A 21,813-nucleotide genomic window follows, 5' to 3' on the forward strand; every position below is an offset into this window, starting at 1 on the left:
TGCCCTTTCCTCTCCTCTTCTACTTCCCCCTTCCTCTCCACTTCTATCCTCCCCCTTCCTCTCCTTTTCTACCCCTTCTTCCACTCCCCCTTCACCCTTCTCCTCTTCTACTTCTCCCCCCTTCCCCTCCCCCTTCACCCTTCTCCTCTTCTACTTCTCCCCCCTTCCCCTCCACCTTGTCTACCCCTCTTTCCACTCCCCCTTCCTCTCCTTCTCTACCCCCCCCTTTCCTCTCCTCTCTTGCTACCCCTCTTTCCACTCCCTCTCCTCTTCTACCCACCTTCCTCTCCTGTTCTACCCCTTTTCCTCTTCTACCCCTGTATTCCTCTCCTCTTCTACCCCTGCTTTCCTCTCTTCTATCCCCCCCTTCCTCTCCTTTTGTACTCCCCCTTCCCCTCCTCTCCTTTTTTTACCTCCCTTTCCTCTCCTTTTCTACCTTCCTTTCCTCTCCTTTTCTACCTTCCTTTCCTCTCCTCATCTACTCCCCCTTCCCCTCCTCTCCTACCCCCCCTTCCTCTCATTTTCTACCCACCTTTCCTCTCCTATTCTATTCTCCCTTCCTCTCCTCCCTTTCTACCCCTTCTTCCACTCCCCCTTCCTACTTTTCCCCCTTCCTCTCCTCTTCTACCCCCTTTCCTCCCCTCTTTTACCCCCTTTCCTCTCCTCCCTTTCTTCCACTCCCCCTTCCTACTCCTCCCCCTTCCCCTTCTTTTCTACCCCCTTCCCCTTCTTTTCTACCCCCCCTTCCTCTCCTCTTCTACCTCCCCTTCCTCTCCTCCTCTTCAACCCCCCCTTCCTCTCCTCCTCTTCAACCCCCCCCTTCCTCTCCTCTTCTGTCCCCCTTCCTCTCCTCTTTTACTCCCCCCTTCTCCTCCTCCTGTACCCTCCCTTCCTCTCTTGTACCCCCCTTCCTCTTCTATCCCCCTTTCCTCTCTTACTATTTCCCCTCCCTCTCCTCCCTTTCTAACCCTTCTTCCACTCCCCCTTCCTCTTCTTTTACCACCCCGTTCTCTCCTCTTTTGTCAACCCCCTTCCTCTCCTCTTCTGCCCTTCCCCTCTTCCTCTCATCCTGTTCTACCCCCTTCCTCTCCTCCTCCTTTTCTAACCCCCCTTCCTCTCCTCCTCCTCTTCTAACCCCCCTTCCTCTCCTTCTCCTCTTCTAACCCCCCCTTCCTCTCCTTCTCTTCTAACCCCCCCTTCCTCTCCTCTTGTATCCCCCCTTCTCCTCTTCTTCTACCCCCCCTTCCTCTCTTCTACATCCCCTTCTCAATTCTTTTTGTCCAACTGCATTCATGTAGCTTATGCTGTGTTGAATAATAAAAGGGTATAGGCTTATTAATCCATTTTTTTCCTTGCCAGTACGATAATTTAATTCTTGCTGACACCACACAGTTTTATTTAATTCTTGCTGATGCAACACGATTTTATTTAATTTTTGCTGATGCCTTCCACTCCCCTTCCTTTCCTCTTTTACCCCCTTCCTCTCTTCTACTTCCCTCTTCCTCTCGTTTGGAGGAGGGAAGGAGAGGAGGAGGAGGAGAATGGGGATGGAGGAGGAGTGGAAGAACAAGAAGGACGGAGAGGAGAAGTGGGAGGAGGGAAGGAGAGGAAGAGCAAGAGGCAGGAGGAGGGGGGGGGGAGAAGGGAAGGGGGAGGAGGAGAGGAAGAGGAAGAGCATGAGGGAGGAGGAGGGGGGGAGAGATGAAGAAGGGGGAGAAAGGAAGAGCATGATGGGGGAGGAGGGGGGAGGGGAAGGGGGGAGAAGAGAGGAGGAGGAGGGGGGAAGGAAAGAGCAAGGAGGAGGGGGGGGGAAGAGGAAGAGGGAGTATGAGGGGGGGGAAAGAGGGAGTATGAGGGGGGAAGAGGAAGAAAGGAGGAGGTGAGGAAGAGCAAGAGGGAAGGAGAGGAAAAGCAAGAGGAAGGGAGGGAAGGGGGAGGAGAACTGGGAAGGAGAGGAGGAGGGGAAGAGGGAAGGAGAGGAGGAGGGGAAGAGGGAAGGAGAGGAGGAGGACAAGAGGGAGGGAAGGGGAAGGAGAAGAGCAAGAGGGAGGGAAGGGGAAGGAGAAGAGCAAGAGGGAGGGAAGGGGAAGGAGAAGAGCAAGAGGGAGGGAAGGGGAAGGAGAAGAGCAAGAGGGAGGGAAGGGGAAGGAGAAGAGCAAGAGGGAGGGAAGGGGAAGGAGAAGAGCAAGAGGGAGGGAAGGGGAAGGAGAAGAGCAAGAGGGAGGGAAGGGGAAGGAGAAGAGCAAGAGGGAGGGAAGGGGAAGGAGAAGAGCAAGAGGGAGGGAAGGGGAAGGAGAAGAGCAAGAGGGAGGGAAGGGGAAGGAGAAGAGCAAGAGGGAGGGAGGAGAGGAAGAGCAAGAGGGGGGGAGAGGAGGAGGAGAAGAGGGAGGAGAGGAACAGCATATTAACCCACTGAGCAAGATGATGTCATTTTCATGTCACAGTACTATTATTATTATTATTATTAGTCTTTTATTCCATCTTGGGATAAGCTCTTTAAACTGAAGGAGTTCAATCCAGCTTCAGTTAAAACTTTCATAATTAAACCTTTCCTAAGCTGAATAAAAAAGTACGGTGTTGATAAAAACTTTCATATTTAAAGACATTCCTCAGTTGAACAGAACAATCTTGTTGCAGCAAGAACAAATTGAAAAGGATATTACCAAGACTCAAAAGACTGACACTCTAAAAAGTCAATCACTGGTACCATCCTACATTCTTTTTCCCATTTAAGGATGGAGTACAGCGAGGTCCAAAGTGCAAGGACGGAAAACATAAAAGTGGAATAAATGATCAACAAAAATAGCAATGATGAGAAACAAATACTAACACACTCGCTATTCAAGCCCAAGAATCCTATATTATGCTTCGCAGGCAGATGTATGTTGTACATATATTTTTAAACAGATGCACTTCACATTACAATGAAAACAACTCATTCAGATGACTAAAGTTTAATAAAGTTAAATATGGGACATTAAACTTTTATTATATGCTCCTCCATACATACTTCATCCAATCAACTCAACCCAGTCCATTCCCTAGCCCAACCATCTTTTAACTGTTTTTTGTTAACAGTACTCATTCATCATATCCATCCACATCCTTGGCCTAAAATACCTCCTCTCACTTTCACTCATTGAAGCATATTTTTTCACCATCTAAAAAATAATGAAATAAAAAATAAACTGTCTCAGATATAAACGGTCCAACATGCTTTCATGTGTCAGCCTTGGGCACCTAATGTCAGCTCTCGATGCTGCTTGATCACTAGCAACCTCCCTATTCAGTACCAATAACCTAGCAACTGTTTCATAACACAAACTCAACAGTTAGCTGATAATCTCCAACAGTACCTATGGTACACTCACTTTTAACAGGCTTAACTAAAATAACTGCTACACTAACCAAATTAACCATCACCCTCCCAAGTCCGGACAAACACCTCAAACATCCTCATGTTACCCTGCTCAAGCAACCACTCCCACTGGAAAGACACCTAAAATTCTAAGATCTACTAAGGGCATGCATGACCTTTTCTCAATTAATAGATGACATCAGAGCAAAGGCATATCATAAACTCAATGTCTTGAAAACATTCTATGAACAATTCACAAGAACAGTGACTTAAACTAGCACATGATGAGCTCCCCATTTAAATGGCACAAAAATGGAAAAGCTTAAGACAACACAAAACAAAGCCTTTGGAATAATGATTGGATGCAAAAAGGCCACAAATTCAGATCACTTCTATCAAAAAATAAGTCATCCCACACAAAGATCATAATTATGAGAGAGAGTGTTCATCGTTTCTGGTTAACACATCTCAACCCTGCAACTGTATGTTGCATCACCTTCCACCACAGAGAAACTAAGAGGAAAACCACCAAACACTATACAAATTGCTTCACCGACATTCCACCTCCTCCACCCAGCACAATATTTCACACACACACACACACACACACACACACACACACACACACACACACACACACAGCCATCCAAAACATTCAACCAAAATAATAATACCCTTCACAAGCCTCCACCAGACAACACCCCTAAGAAACTACCCAATCCAAAAAGACACGACTACATCTAACCAGAATGCCACACAGTCACCACCCTTCCCTGCTACAACGCCAACACAAAATACAACTCAGAAAATGCAATATGCACAAACTGCAATGCAACCTCTCACACCACAACACACTTTCTCGCATCAGGTACCACACAGTCATAACACAAGCAATCTTTGAACATAAAAGTCAACAAAACATCTATGAGAATGGCTACAGTATGCATTTTACAACTTTTCTAAATTCTTCTCCCAATTAAGACACTCTGTCACAGTTGTATCCTGTGTATTCCACAGGTCTGAATACTACTCTTAGCAAACACTTCAGATTTCAAAACGGCATAGCCTACACAGTCATAACAGACAACCTACACAAAGCCAGAAATTCAGAGTTGCAATGCAGCAAGCACTGCAAATTTTGTCCATAATATAGATAAATAATCCACACACAGCTGTATCCATGAGACTAAATTCGTGGTATAACAGGAAATATTCCAAAATAAGCGATACGAGGTATAACAAGGCAATATACATCAGAAAAATATAATAAGCATAATACCAGACTTGTGGCATAACAGGAAATATACCAGAAACATGTCTGTGGTATAACAAGACAAAATATATCTGAAAAATATAACAAGCATAATACTGGCCTTGCAGTATAACAGAAAACACCAAAAAGAATCAATGTAAGGTATAATGAGACAAAATACTGTACCTTCATACTGACTTATAAAAGTCCATCTCAAGCATGTACATATAAAATACAATATTATTACACTATGCTTTGCTGCATGGTGGAGTGAAATCGTCTTCTTTATTTACTTATTTATTTTTTTAATGAAACTGATTCGCTTTAGGATGTCACCATTATTTTAAGAAGTCACCAAACGATAAAGTAATCCAAGTACCTCTTATCACTAAACCTCTAAGTAGAGTCACCAAACCTCTTAGTAGTGTCACCAAACCTCTCTACCTGTCACTAAGAACCTCTCTGTGTCACCAAGCATATACTGTAATATCACCAGGCATACAGTATACTGTAATGTCACCAAGCATACATTTTAATGCCAACAACCATATTTTAATGCCACTAAGTAACTGTGTGTTAGCAGACAAAGTTTATCAATAAATTGCAGCTTTCAGCTAGAGTGATCTTCATTCATGTTGGGGTTTATTGCTCATGTAATGCCACTCAGAGATGAATGAGGCCGGTCACTCTCAACTTAAATGTCAGGACCAACTTGCCTAGCCCCGGGCTCCTACGCTCCTCATGGGGCAATGTAGGATTGGATGATGGATGGATGGCTTCTAGTAGCTCTAATATATGGTCGTGGAAAGGGATGCCTTCATGTGGTGGCACTGATATAAGTGGGTGCTTCTACTGCCCACCCACACAATCACTCCCTGATTCATCTACCAAAGCCTGTGGGCTGCAGGAGGACAATTTAAACATCCCTTGACTCTTATCTCCCAAACGGGAGTCGTGGGCTGCAGGACAATTTCAATATCCCTCAACTCATCTCCCAAACAAGGGTTGTGGGATGCAGGATGGCAATTTCAGGCTGCACTCCACAGGGTTCATACTTCCAATGAACCTGGAGCTAAAGCAACAATATATACATGAAGATCACTCTACCCAGGTCCACCACGAGGAGGTAAGCTGCTCGGACCCACACCATGCCCGTCCCAACCACCCTACCATTGGACATGCTGCCATTATCACTGCATATGCCTTGCAGTTTTACATGTTTGTCTGTCTCTGTGTTGACTGATGGCAGTAATCTTGTTGACTGATAGCAGTAAACATTTGATTTTGGGAGAAACGTTTCAAACTCGAGGCATTAAATATAGCCTTCAATTTCTTCTTGACCTTCATCTTGATCTTTAGAACACACCAAGAACAGGAACTGGTGTGCATGAGGAGAAAACACACCAATAGGAACAGGTGTGTGAGGAGAAATCATACTCACAGGAACTGATGTATGTGAGAGGGAAAAAACACACCAACAGGAACTGGTGTGTGTGTGAGAAAACACACCAACAGGAACTGGTGTATGAGAGAAGGAAACAACACACCAACAGGAACTGGCGTGCCTGAAACGAAGAAAACACACCAATAGGAACTGGCATGTGTGACAAAGAAAACACACCAATAGGAACTGGTGTGCATGAGAAAGCACACCAATAGGAACTGGTGTGCATGAGAAAGCACACCAATAGGAACTGGTGTGCATGAGGAGAAAACACACCAATAGGAACTGGTGTGCATGACAAAGAAAACACACCAAGAACAGGAGCTGGTGTGTGGAGAATGGTGAGCTCACACCGAGAACAGGATCGAACGCCAGCCGCAAACAAATTTCCGGTCGCGCACACGTGGCACCTTCCACCCAACTAATCTATATCCAAAGTTTTAGCTAGCGAATCAAGCCAGCCATATCACGGCCTTTGTGCAGATACTTTTGTAAGGTGTAGCTTGGTGACATTTTGGTGACACTTTTCTAATACAGAAAAGTTCGTCCAATTTGGAAACCTACTTTTCTAATGTGGAAAAGTTCATCCAATTTGGAAACCTTATCGTTTGGTGACATATTAAGTAGGATGTAGGATGTTTTATATTAAATATAATATAAAACAATTTCACCCATTTAGAAACCTAAAAGAATGGAGGCACCCTAGGAATGTAGAATATTCAGGTGCTGCATGTAGATGTGGACGAAACAGATCTAATTCATGACGGGTGGTTGGGGTTTCTTGCCCAACTGTGTAAGGGAACGTGAAGACTGAGAAGATGTGCCTATGTATCAGCGTCCCACGTGTGACATTCAGATAAGTGCTGGTGCCCTGATTAACGAGCAACACATCGGCCCAGACTATACTCAATTCAACAAGTCCGACACCATCAGGAATGACATCAATGCCTCAGATGTTGATGACCCCACAGATATGGTGCCAGACAGGGTGAAAATGGCATATAGCCCGATTGTTTGTTGTGCCCAAGGGTTATGGCCTCAAAAGCGTCCTCTCAGGTACATCCAACACCCACACGGCACATAATAAACATTTTAGATAAAAATTATTAAAATCAAAATTGAAAATACATTATTCAAGGGAATAAAATAAAAAACAAGCAACCACGTGATTGTCACACGCAAGGGCCGAGTGCATGTGACGGCCGGAACGTCCCACCTTTGTGACATCTCGCCGTTCACCTTACGTGCCTGTTGTGGGTTCGCACGGTACATCCTAGGGCCAGAGCATCACATTTAAGACCCCTTCTTAGCGACCCCCTTGTAAGATGCCCATCCCCACACAACAAACAAGCATGGCGAGACGACATCAATTTGACAGAAAGCGGCGGGTTGTGTATGTGTGGACTATTCTAAGCAACCCAGCCACCCAGACTTCACATGAAGAGACAGTGAGAGAGATAAAGACGGGAGGGAGGGGGGGGGGACATTTATTGAATTTAGTCAGTGAAAACACCTGATATTCATCAAGTTAAACGATACGGTTATGAACCATACCGTGTCAGGGCTTGGCAAATTTTTACGGCCGAATGCCCAATCCTGACACCAACCCTCCCCTATTTATCCGGGCTTGGGACCGGCATTGAGTTGAGCTGGCTTCCTCCTGGGATCAAACGCAACTCAATGGCTGGGTTAAAATCTCATATGCTCCTTTCACTCTAACTTGGCCTAAAACTGCACTTTTACTCCCATCCATCCATAAACAATCAGAGAAACAGGACATAACTTTAATAAATTCAAAAAGAGTACAAGAGGCAAAAAGAGGAAATGTACCATGAAATTTAAGACAGAAATAAAACGAGGGAAGAAACCCATGGAGAGGTTACTTAAATACCTCCGTCTTGAAAGGCTCTCACTCTGACGACGAGAAGTTAACTTAAAGGTCAACAATGCCAACATCATGGAGCTTGATTGCAGGACGCAGAAGTTTGATCTGACTAATAACTAAGGAGATTCTAAAGCTTGACTGCAGAAAATAGGGGTTTGATTTGACTCGTAACCATGAAGATTCTATAGTATGACTGCAGGAAAGAGTTTTGATTTGACTGGTAACCAAGGAAAGTCTAAAACCTGACTGCAGGAAACAGAAGTTTGACTGGTAACCAAGGAGATTCTAAAACTTGGCTGCATGAAATAGAAGTTTGATCTGACTAGTAACCATGGAGATTCTAGAGTGTGATTGCAGGAGAGGTTGTGATCTGACTAGTAACCAAGGAGGTTCAAGAGTATGATAACAGGAATGAGTTTGATCTCACTAGTCACCAAGGATTCTAGAGTGTCATAGCAGGAAAGAGGTATGATATGACTAATAACCATGGAGATTCTAACATTTGATGGCAGGATATAGACAAACTGAAGGCCTGATATGACTAGTAACCAAGGAGATTCTTAGTTAACAAACTCTCCAGTACCTTTAGCTAGTATTCATCTGACAGTGCTTCTTTCTCAGCTTCTCCAGTTTCACTCAAAGTACTCCTCTCTGCCTATATTCATCACACTCCTCTCAATTTTACAATGCATACCACAGTCATATAATCAGATAAACCTCTACATCCCTCTCTCTCTATGCTCTTGTGTTAGAAAAATTAAGTAAACACTACAGTGAACTACACGTCAGACAAACATAGCTACCAAAACATTTCAGTCTCACAATTAACAAGTATAAAGGTAATTAAACCTTACTCCATCCTTGGCTGGGAAAAAGCAATTTGGATGATGAAAAAAAGTTAACAGAAAATTATACATGTAATACTGGAGTGCTATTACTCTAAGCAATGGTTTGTGTTCAACCTGGAAAAAAAAATGACCACAAAATGGATACTGCATGATTATACAAATGCCCTTCAACTCTCTACCAATCCCTCAAAAGAAGAATGGTGGACTGCAGAGGGGACCATTTCAACCAGCGATACACTGAGTTTATATCCAATGACGCTTAGGCCACAACACTAACAACTGGTTAGATGTCAGCTGTGCATTAAATGGAATTCATGTAGAATTAAAACATAAAGCCATAAGTTTTCTGTAAGATGCAGCATTATTCACTTGAGCAATGGTATGTATGGGTCTAACAAGGCAGCCTAATGAAATACAGTACTGATAACCACTGATTTCACACATAACCCAGTCTTCACTCAAGCCTTTCCATGATACTATACATTTTATGATGATGAATAACAGATGCTTCAGAATATACTGGGTACATACAAATGCTTAAAGAACTCCTACACACATAATATACATTTTATGCTAATGATGCACTATAGAATCCTCTGAAATATACTGGGTACATACAGATGCTTACAGACGTACACACGTTGATAATTTTTTTTGTTTTAATATGTAGACAACCATTTTTTTTTTTAATCTTGTACAGTAAGACCTCAATGCTCAGTGGATACATTAACCAGGTAGCTCCACTGCCTGGTTATATTAACATCCCTCAAGCACTTCCCTATCCCCAGAACGAGTTATGGTGGGCTGCAGAAGGGCAATTTGAGCCTCCAGTCCACTATGTTTATCTTCCAGATGAACCTGGGGCCTCAACAACATGCCACCAATATGTATCAATATTTTGCACCTTTCTCAGGTATCTAGAACTGAAATTTGGTGACACTGCTAATTCAGCATTTATATGCACCAAAGGAGCTTTAATGTCCAATTTTTCTGTAAAATATTGTTAAGAAAATAAATAAATAAAATAAACATATGAACTTTCAGTATTACCTATGAAATGTCAATCATTTTCAATACCCTATACCATCACTCAAAAATGCTTTAAGTTCCTACACAACCAGCCCCTCCACCTATCAGCTGTGTTGGTCTGGGAAGTGTAAACCAGTGCTGGTGGGGGATGCCTTCATGTGGTGGTACTGATACAACAGGGAGACTCCACTGTCACTGAGCTAGGGGAAACAAGCTGCAAGAGGAATCTCTTGCCAAGTAAAGGCATACAAAGAACTGTTGGGTCCCAAGGTGTAACAGATCTGAGAAATGTGTGCTGGGAGAGAACTGGCAGAAGTACCACTGGGGAAGAGATGTAAACTGGTATGTCTGGATATGATGAAAGGAAGGGGGAGGGTGACTGGCTGAAGAGGGTCACAGGTATGTATGCTGAGGGCAGTATGCGAGTAGCAGTTACAACCCTACGCTCATCTGAACTACAAACCTAGTGGACTGCAGGCTTAAGCTACCTTCCTCTTGCAGTCCACCCTTCTCCCTTCATAGGGCAAAGAAATGAATGTAGGACCTTTGTATACGTAAAACTGCTACTGCTCTGTCTAGAATACTGTCACTGTACACAATACTGTAGTGAGAGAGAGAGAGTGTGTGTATGTGTGTAATATATATATATATATATATATATACACACACACACACACAGACCTAGTATCAAAAATAGCTCCAAGGAAGGATATAGATCCATGAAAGATAAGGTTGCTTCGAATGGGGAAAATAGGTCTATGTAGAAAGTAAGTCCAAGAAGGGAATACATGCAAGGGTGAAGCAGGTCCATGGGTGACAATAAATCCATGAGTGAAATAAAATAGGTCCATGAGTGACAATAAAGTCCCTGAGTGGAAATAAAATAGGTCCATGAGTGACAGTAAGTTCTTGCATGATAGTAAAATAGGTCCATGAGTGACAGTAAGGCCTTGCATGATAATAAAATAGGTCCATGAGTGACAGTAAGGCCTTGCATGATAATAAAATAGGTCCATGAGTGACAGTTTAGTCCTTGCATGATAGTAAAATAGGTCCATGAGTGACAGTAAGTCTTTGGGTGATAATAAAATAGGTCCATGAATGACAAAGTCCTTGAGTGGAAATAAAATAGGTCCATGGATGACAGTAAGTCCTTGAGTGAATGTAAAATAGGTCAATGAGTGAAAATAGAATAGGTTCATGGGTAGAAATAGGTCCCTGGGTGAAAATAAAATAGGTCCATGGGTAAAAAACAGGTTCAGAGGTACAAATAGGTCCCTGGGTGAAAATAAAATAGGTCACTGGGTGAAAGTAGGTCCATGGGGAAAGAAGGTGCCAGGTGAAATAGGGCCCTGAGGAAAAATGGGTCCATTGGAGAAAGCAGACCCATTGGGGGACACTAAACCACTGGGGGGGGGGGATACAGAGGTGTGGGGGAAGATGGATAAATGGGGGAGAAATAGATCCACTGAGGGAAAGTAGGTATAACCCCACCTAAATCAAGGAAAGGAGGAATAAAAAAGCAGGATACATATCATTATCATTACTTTGACCTTTATTCCCACCTAAATATGGAGATGGGTAGAAAGGACAGAGTTATTGGCTGATGAAACTGATCTGAAGCTTCAAGTAAAATGAATCCCTGTTCATAGTGGCTGTTCTATAAGGGGATTATGCTTCACTGACATGAACTAAGAATGAGTGAAGCTTCAAACCTGAGTCTGCAATGAGTCAGGCAAATCATTTGCCTGTTGGCTCTCACAGAGTGAAGTGCTAGTGCATGGAAAGGCTTTGTCTATGCTCTTCCCTTTAACTGTGCCTAAAACTGCCATCTCTCCATCTTGAAAGGTAAGCTGTGACAACAGATTAACTCTAAGGTATGGTGTTAACTCTAAAGTATGGTGAAAGTAATGAAAAAATGTTTTATTCTGCCAATGACTTGCAACATATGGTGCTTTGTCACACATGGTACTGGTAGTGACTACTGAAGTGTTAAGGAATGACACCTAAGCTATAGTAACATGCACTCTTAATCTGGCACAACCTGTAACATATGGTGCTAGTGACTACTGGAAGTGCTTTGGAATGAGATCAGACCAATAGTAAAATACACTTTTAATCTGACAATGACCTGTAGCTAATGGGGCTAGTGACTATGGGAAGTGCTATGGAATGAGAACAAACCTATAGTAAAACACAGTAATCTTGTTCTGGCAATGAGCTGTTACTATGCAAGAAATTAACACTAGTTTATGGTACTAGTCACCAAAAAAAAAAAAAACAAAAAAAAAAAAAAAGGTGCAGAGCCCCAGCACTGTCTTAATCACAATTCACCTACAGGAATATGCAGAAAATGGACAAAAACCACTCCTAAGTCAATGATGTGAACTATAAATGAAAACTATCATATAATTTAATTTAAGCAATACTAGGAAAAACGACTGAAAAGGAAAGCCTAGTGAAAAGTTCTGTAAGTACAACCTAACCATGTACCTATGAGCCTTAAAACTCAATAACTAACATAAATGTGTTATGTCTATTGTGACAGGTACACCAAAAACAGACTGGGACAAAATCAGCGTCACACCAGGGATAAGTGACTGAATAGAAAGGCTGCAAGAAATCGAATAATGTGGAGAGTTGCCATCCTGTGACCAAGGCCGATGCATGGATGTTGGAGTCTTTATAAGCAAACAAACGAAGATCAACATGAGGAAACCATGACTAATTAAGATCTGTACCCTTCAGGACCATAAATCAGCTTGAACTGCAGCCCTATGAGGCCAACAAAAAGGTAAAGTACGGTAAAATTTTACATATTTACATTACCTAAACTCCTTTTATTTTTAATTGGCCTAAATTTGCCATCATTTCATGCTGAAAACAGAGTTCTAATAACACAATAAGACTAACCACAGTCAAACTTACCAAGCTCAAACTCCCTGGGTTGAAGCTGTGTTTAAATTTTAAAAATAACTGAGAACTTTAGAAGGGTGTACTCTAGGATGAATTCAAGTACTGCATTTTTTTCTCAATCCATCGAGGGCATGAAGAGCCACCATTTGGTGACTAACACTGATGCATGCAAGCATGTTGAAGCCTTTATCATTTACAAACGGATGAAACGAACGAATGAAATGCAACCAGCCTTTCCATTCATACTAAAACTTAGTCTCCTTTTCACTCAAAGCTTCTTGTTTCCATTTTCCTGAGTAAGAATAATCAAATTAAGATGACTGAAAAAGGCAACGATGGTTTATCAGAATAAAAAATGATTTTATTTTTCTAACAGTACTTAAAACCTGGGGACATAGAGTAATCTGCTAACTTAACACTCTGCAATAACTTTCATTAGACAATTCCCCAATCTGATTCACCATCAATTAAAAAAGCTTTTCATTACTTTGTTATAACATATTATACCTCCAACACCACAATGGATTCTTGGGAACAGGTTGCAAAGCCTTGCCTAACTTCTGTAACAATGTACTGTCTTTCAACATTTTGTACAATGCTAAGTTTCACATATTTCTATTTTTGGAGCACCGCGTTCAAAACTACCAATAGGTTGCATTTTGGTGGCCACTGTCAAGAATTAAAAATTCAAATTAGCGTAGTCTATGAGAAACACATTTGCACTGTCATTCTGCAATTACTTCAGGGACTGCATGTGGATTGCTATATGTTATCTGAGCACCGATTAAACAAATAGTGAAATTCATAAACAGCCATGTTTGGGCAGCTACTTTAATGTAATTGAACACTGGACATATTTCATGCTTAGAAGTTTGAACTTGGGAAGGTTGCCTGCATGATCAGTCATGAAGTACTATGGATAAGAGGTTGAGCCAAAGTGCTGTCTTTTTCTGCCAATGAGCTACAGAGACTAAGCTACAAGGTAAACACTGGTATTTAGGCCAATTTAAGATAAAAGAACTACAATACAACGCGCTGGCACAATCACCCACAAACTCCACCACACAAACACTAGTGCTGTATACTCTCAAAGTTTTATATGTTGTCTATATAGCTGCAACCCAACTCACAAACATTCATGTTTGGAACATTAGGAGGTACAGTACATGCTTTTTAGGAAGCCTGCTGAGTTACAGCTGGTGCATTTTATCTACCAAACATAGTACATATTGTACTGTACAGAATACTTAAAAAAAAAAAAGAAAAAAAAGAAAAAAAAAAAAAAAAAGGACTCTGCTTCAATTGCTACCAGAGTTCACTTTTTCACCAATGACTACTATATTTTTGTCAAGAGTAAACAGTAATGACAAATTTCATATTCTAACTTTCCGAAATATGGACCAATCCAGTCCCAATTAAGTTCTTAAGTACTCATACAAAAGCAATTGTTTTATATATGTCCTCTATTTTATATGGTTATTTATTGTTTTCTATTTATTTTATGACTGTTTGTTCTCTATGATTATTTATCCTTTTTTTGTATTTATAATTATATCCTTTATTTGTATCTGATTATGTGTCCATGCTCTTTATTTATTGTATGAGTTGTTTTGGCTTTATAATGATTTTGGAGAAGGCCTCCTTCATGTCTTGAGACTGATTATAACAGGGTAACTGCATTATCCATTTATACACAGATCCCCCAACTTCTTCCCTATCCCTAAAGAGGAGGCTGGTGTACTAGAGTAAATGGAAAATTTTAGTCTGTCCAATCTACCTATCTGCCTACCTATTTGTCTATCTAACTGTCGATGGATGCTTTAATCCTGGAAGAATGTGTAACAAATAAATAGCCTCCATGTCAATTTGTCTCCTGCCATCAGCTGTCTCTTTCTCTAATTTAAACCCCCTCCCTCATACAGCGTCTCTCCATCCCATCCTTCCATCTCATCCTCAGTCATGCCTCCACCTCACGTGCATACACTTTCCTAGTCAGTAGCTTTCTTTATTCTCTCCACATGGCCAATCTAACTGACAATTATATTAAAACTAGGAAAGACCTCTCATACTGAATGGGTTTACCAAGGTTGTATCTAACCTAATTTAAAAAAAAAATCTATCAGGATGTCTTCATGAGGTGGCACCAATACAGCTGCATGGTGAAGTTGCCTAGTTATACAGTACAATTGTCCATCAACTTCCTATCACACTAAAGGAGGATGGTGGTCTGCTGGAAGATGGGAGTTTTAACCTGCAATGAGTTTGTTGTTGTACGGGATGGGGCAATAAATTTCTGCCTACCCACTTGATGACACACTGGGAACACATACCAGCTGGTTACATGGTTATCAATTAGCATTATAAATGGTTCCCTGGCCTACAGGAAACCATTAGGCCTGTCACTCAATGTAAAGCCACCTAAAATGGAAAGAAGAGTAATAAAAAGTGACAGGAAAGATGAGTGAAATAAGAAGAAAGGAGGGATGACACAGAAAATGAATGATAAAAGTGAAGGAAGAAGTAGGCATCACCACACTGAGTGAATGGATGATGGTCACCACCACATGGGCACCAAAAATGTTGAACTCTTGCAATTAATGTTTTGGCCGAGAATAAAGAACTTCACATTCTATTCCAGCTTACCATGCCTGATTTGATTAAGTCCACAGAGACTCAACACTGCCAATATATTAAGCTGAATTATCACCACAAAATGGCAAGAGATACACAACAAAGACCATCCTTGGTCTCAAAGGCCTAAATTCATCACTTCATTTTCCTATGGCTGCTCTGTTTACCATTAAAAAATGTGCTATAATTCTGTCACTTTAAACTGGCCTGGATATTTAGTCTTCTGAAATCTACTTCACATAGCTAAATGAATAAGACAATTCTATGGCTCTATATTCTTTCCCTTACACTTCTCCATGACTAACCTCATATTTTTATAATGCAGAAGCAGGAACTCAAAGCTGGAAGCCTGCAAACTCGTTCCCTTTAAGAGAAAACAAACAAGAGCCAAAGTCAGGACCAATCACTTTCATGATGCCGGCACACAGTGGATTTGCTTTCAAAAGCTGTAATTTACTTCTTTTACATTAACTTAGCTCAGAGTTTCATCATTTTGACTAATTTCGCATGGCTCAATGAGAGAATAAGAAAATTTTATAACTCTACATCCTTATCACAACACTTCTGCATGACCAGCATCATATTCTACCAGTACTCCTTCATAAATTGTACTAGCTATACTACTTTCACCTTAACACTGCCCATTTTCAGCATTTTGAAGCTGATTTCTCAATGCTAATTGATACAAGAAGACATTTCTATGGCTCTACATCCTTTCCATAACACTACTTCATGACTAGCATCATATTCTAGTGTTTACTTTCAGCTGTACTATACTTCTTGCACCTTAACTTGGCCCAGATGTTCAGCCTTTTGAAGCTTTATTTCAATAAGCTCAGTGACAGTACAAGAGACCCGGAAGAAATGCTACCATTTTGCAAGTAGGTATTTTTAAAGTCTATCACAAACAGAGGGCAGATTTACAATTATCACCTGGGATGCTCACTGGTTATACTGTAACAGGCTTTTGTTTGCTTGTGACAGACCTGTTCCCTGTTGGAAAGGGTTGCCTTCATGTGGAGGTACTGATCTGATACAATCTGGCAGCTTTGCTGTCTGACTGTACAAATATCCCTGAACTCCTGCCTAATCCCCCAAACTAAAGCTGGTGGACTGCATGAACAGGGCAATGTCAGCCTGCTGTCCACTGGGTTCTCTTTCATTTAAGGTTGGGACCACAACCTTTTCACTTCAGCCATTCTTGACTGGGCCAAATAAAAGTAAACCGGTAGCAGCAGGTAAAGATCGGTTAGGTTCGGAGCTGTTAGGATTAGAGCATGAAGAGGTTAGCATTACTTAGAAAATGGTGAAAAGGGATGGGATTTGAGCATAAACTTCATCCATTTTGCTCTACAATGCGCCATTTCTGGGACATCAACAACCCTTTCACTTCAACCTCTCCTGAATAAGTTTCCAACATTTCAGCTGTGGTTCCTCTACAGAGTGACGCTGTCTCTGAAACTTCATAAGCTCCTCTAGTACAAGAAACCGAGAGGTATGCCAGTCTTCCAAAGCTGCATCCTTGCCTCTGTTGTTTGCAGCAAACCAAATGAACTATGCTCACTACCTCCATGCAACGGTCTTGAGCATGAAGGACCTCCCTTTTACTATCCAGGAAGAATTTCATACTGGCAACTTTGTTACCAAGCACACTGATGGTCAATTCAATTTAGTGTGGATAGACTGTGCCCTTGAGACTACAGAAAACAAGAACCTGAAAGGTGGAAAGGGGATCATAGGATTCACCCTCGGTGAAAAATCATTAGTTCCATGGTGCATGGTAAGGCCAATAACAGTTCAATGTTTCAAAATTCCAGGAAAGTCTCCATGGTTCCTAGGCAATGCCAAGGACACCACTCAATGACTGAGTCACCAGTAAAGAAATGGAATGATAATACTGGTATTTCAAAACTGAAGGTAATGTTTGTCTGTTCTTACACAGACCCTTTCAGTCTGAGCAACCAGACAGATTGGTAATACAGACTCAAGTGTCACTGCATCACCAAACACTAGGAACAACATTCTTGGAGCTCTGGACAATAAAGAAAATGGGAGAGAGATCTGTGCAGTGATCCAAAGAGCTATGACCCAATGTAACAGGCCAACATGTAGATGGTGAAAGCCAAGAGGAAATCAGTCAATCAGCATGAAAGGTGAACAGACATATATGCGACTTCTTCACAGAACTCTCAGATGCATGTATCCTTTACCAAAGTGATGCCCTTCAAAAAGCCCCTGGTCCCCAGAGTCTGTTCACAAATAATGGCATGATGAGCACCTGCATGAAAAGTGATTTCCTCCATAAACTAGGAGGAAATTATGATGGAATACATCAAGACAGTACTGGAAACTTGACATACACTCATTATTGATGGGTCTGCATTGGTACAAACAATGCCAAAGCCAAGGTCATGCTTGAGGGATGTGACATTTGCTCAACTCAGTGTACAGTACCTGGACAGAGTGCTCAAACTAGCCAAGAGTGTGGGTTGCAGTTCTGGTCCAATTCACTGTATACGACAAATGCCTGAGGGACAGCATTAAGGCCCAGACAAGGATTCATAGAAACTCAGACTATAGAGCTGTGTACCAAGTAAAACCATAGCAGATGGTTTCTACTAGCTGGAAGCAAGTCCCTTCTGTTCGAGAACACAAAGCTGACCTGGTGGAATGCTTCAATGTACACATGAAAAACAAACCACAACAGCACGTCAACACTAACCAGTGTCTTTTTCCTGGTGGCAGCATGAAGGTTGAGACAGAACTGATATCGAAAGTAAGAGGTCTGCCAGATCGTGTATAGTAATCTGGAGGTAGCAAGAACAGAAAATTGGTTAGCTTCAATCAGGACGGTTAGGGTCCATTACAGTTATGGCAAAGTTAGAAATGGTTATGAAATGGTTACCGGGGGTTGGAATTAGGAGTTCTTGGGGTAACAAATTTCATCCGTTTCGCTTTACAACACACCGTTTCCAAGATACTGATCATTAAAGGTTTAACTTATGCTCAGTTCGGCTGGTGGATGCTGATACTAGGGTTAGTTTTTTTTTTTTTTTAATGTCGAGACTAGGACAGGGAGATTGAATTTCAACTCTTTTGCTCTAGGATGTGTCATTTTGATATATTGGCCATTACAAATTTTGTCAGATTTTACCACAACTGATTTGTTAATCAGCAGTTAAGATTAGGGTTAGGACAGGTCATTCTGAAGGGCCTCATCCCATGTCTTCTTAGGTCTTGGTTTTTGTGCTCTAACTTCTACATTCACCCATTTATCTTTTCACTCAATATTCATCCTCCACTTTCCCTACATGTCCAAACCACCTCAATCTCCCCTTTCACAATATAACAGCAACTATTTTAAATCCCAGCCCATTTCTCAGCCTCCCATTCACAATCATACCTTATTTTTATGTATCAAAGAAAGAACCAAAAGATGCAAGTCTATTAAATGCTATTCCTTCCACGAATAATTTAAATAGCACTGTCATATTTAGGAACTGTTCATTCAACATGAACCCGGACGCAAAGCATTCTGAAGACTGGAGGTCAAAAGTTAAATACAGACTGAGGAAAGCAGTTCCAGAGCTGACCTGTTACAAACATGAAGGACTGAGAATATTCATCCGCCCTTACGAGAAGCACTACACACACATCTACTCTTAGTTCACTTTAGCTAAGTGTAAAATTAGCATCTCTTCCATCTCCAATGAGCTTCAGTAAGAGATCAACACAAGAGTATAGTGCAGGTCATGAAGAAGTGCAACAGAAAGTATAACCATAATATTTCAATTCATCTACAGGGAAGAAACTGAGTGAAGTAAAGTCTCCATTCAGTTAAGGTGAATGAACTATGGTCATTCTCACTTCTGCATGGTCAAACCTAAACACACATCCTCCCCTTTCATTGCCAATGTTTCAATACCATAACACATTACACGTCTCACAAAGTAAACAATTTTCCCTCAGTCTACTGTAAAGGGAATAGTAGTCTTAAATATTAAGAGGTAATAGTGCAGTTTTCTAAACTTCCATCCACTCCTAACAAAATCAGTGACGATAGATTCAGTTCTCCCCAGTACGGATCACAACACAACTGGACACACAAACCAATTATGACATAAACACTCTCTTCAAACAATACTGCACCTCCATTCATTCCATCACCATTAATAAGACAAACTTATGAATTTTTTTCACATGCAGGGCAATGCACTACCTTGATCAGAGCATTATAATACAAACTGATCAAGTTCAACTGGGTAAGCTTAAATCAGTGTACACATTACCCTGCCCTCCTTAGTTACCAGCTCAGATTCATGCTGGGTGGAATAACAATGAGATGTGCCTATTTGCAGAATAGGACCACCCATCATAAACCACATTATGGAGCACTGCACAACACATGTCAGCCTAAGATGCAGACAACAAGCATGGTGTAGGGAACCTATGAAACAACCCCATAGGGGCAGTTGCTTCTCTGTGGTTGAAAGGTCTATTCAGCCAGATAGACTGGGATTATGCACAAACAAAAACAACAAATCTCATCACCCACACTTGCAAGTATCCTCTACACACTCTAATACATATTTGCAAAGTCTATCATGACATTTGCAACCCTCTTTCCTTGTTCATCTACACACACAACACAAACTGCAACATCCTAGAGCCTACTTCTGACACCTAAGCACCTATTTATGTATGCATTCATTACAAGCACTCTATCAGGTTAAAGTAAATGTACTGTGATCTTCTTCCCTTGGCCAACCATACATACTGTACAATCATTCCAACCATCCATCATCCAATCCTATGTTGTCCCACAAGGAATGTAGGAGCCCAGGGCTAGGCAAGTTGGTCTGACATTTAAGATCCAGGTGACCAGCCTCACTCATCCCTGAGTGGCATTACATGAGCAATAAACCCCAACCAACCCTTGGCTATAAACCTACACAGGCCCAATCCAATTACTTTGCCTCGATTACCCACTAAACCACCAGGTGCCATAGTTTGGTTATATGGTTACAACACAGCATTGTAAATTATTTCCTGGTGTACAGGAAACCATTTGGTTTGTCACTCTGTTTAGAATCACCCATAAGCAGAAGGCAGAGGAAAGAATGAAGGAAAGAAAGACAGAAGAGGGAGGGTAAAGTCACCATAGGCAGAAGGAAGAGGAAAAAATGAAGGAAAAATTCTGCCATATACTATAGCTTACTTCTGATACCACTGCACTTCTTGTGCACCCTTTTATTTCAAATATTACATAGGTGCTGAAGATGGATGTCTTCATGTAGTAGCACCAATACAACCATTTGGCTGACCAGTAATATGTCCCTCAACCCAGTGGTGTCTATGATTTTTTCTGAAGGGGAGGGGGGCCTAGGGGTCTGAAAAATTTACCCCACCATTTGTGACAGAAGGAACTTCTGGGAGCTGAAATACTTATGCCTAGTTCCATCCTTTCAGAGCTGTCTTAGTATCATCTTGTTCCATCATACTGTGCAACAACTGCTCAATGCTTGACCTCAAGTGCCATTCAATTAAATTTAAGTACCAGTCTCTTGGCTAGACTTTATAGTCCTGCAAGTTTTAGTAGTATTATGTTATGGCTCCCCAATTCTGGCTTTATTTTTATTTATTTACGTATTTATTTATGTTATTTTTTTGACAAGAGGATCAAAATGTACCTATTTTAAATACTTAGATGCAGTAAAAGTACATCAGGTCAGCTCAGATGCTGCTGCACAGCAACACAAAATTTTCAGGGAGAGAGAATCACTGAGCACAAACTTGCTGCTAGAACTGCACCCCACTCAGCAATACACATCCAAGACTATGCCAGAACCACAAACAGCGTATGTAAACTTACTGTGTCTGCAACTTTCACTGTGTAAATTTATCAGAGAGCCCTATTCCTTTAAATCTTAGTACTGTACCAAGATTTTGAGACCCTGCTTTACTTGTTCTGTAGTCTGCTTACTGTGCATTACTAACTTTCAAATGCTTCCCAACTTTCTGATATCACAGCTTCACCACAATTGCTTCCAATCTCTGTATACCTTCACTGTAAATCCTAAGTTCTTTAATCGTTACCCTACCATCACTGTGCAGAAAAGCTTCCCCACCTTAAACTATGCTTCCTAGCCTTCATCCCCTCCCACTGCTTCATTTCTCTGGCTTGCTCAGATATGCCTAACATTGTACTGTTCTACCTCCACTGTGTTCCCATAAATTAACAAATCTCTAAGCTTTCCTGCCATAACTTTTCCCCAACCACACAAGCTAGCACTCAACATTTCCTTGAGAACTTGATTAAAATTACATCTTAAGGAAGTATGACAACTGATATTAGGGGACAAAAAATATCAACAGGTTTTTCCAATTAACAGATTGCTGCTGTACAAATCTTTCACAATATGATGCAAATGTATAATAACCAAACATGTA

Source organism: Coenobita brevimanus, chromosome 38 (assembly GCF_032717465.1).
Source record: "Coenobita brevimanus isolate Jiangsu-jjx chromosome 38, ASM3271746v2, whole genome shotgun sequence".
Lineage (NCBI taxonomy): Eukaryota > Metazoa > Arthropoda > Malacostraca > Decapoda > Coenobitidae > Coenobita > Coenobita brevimanus.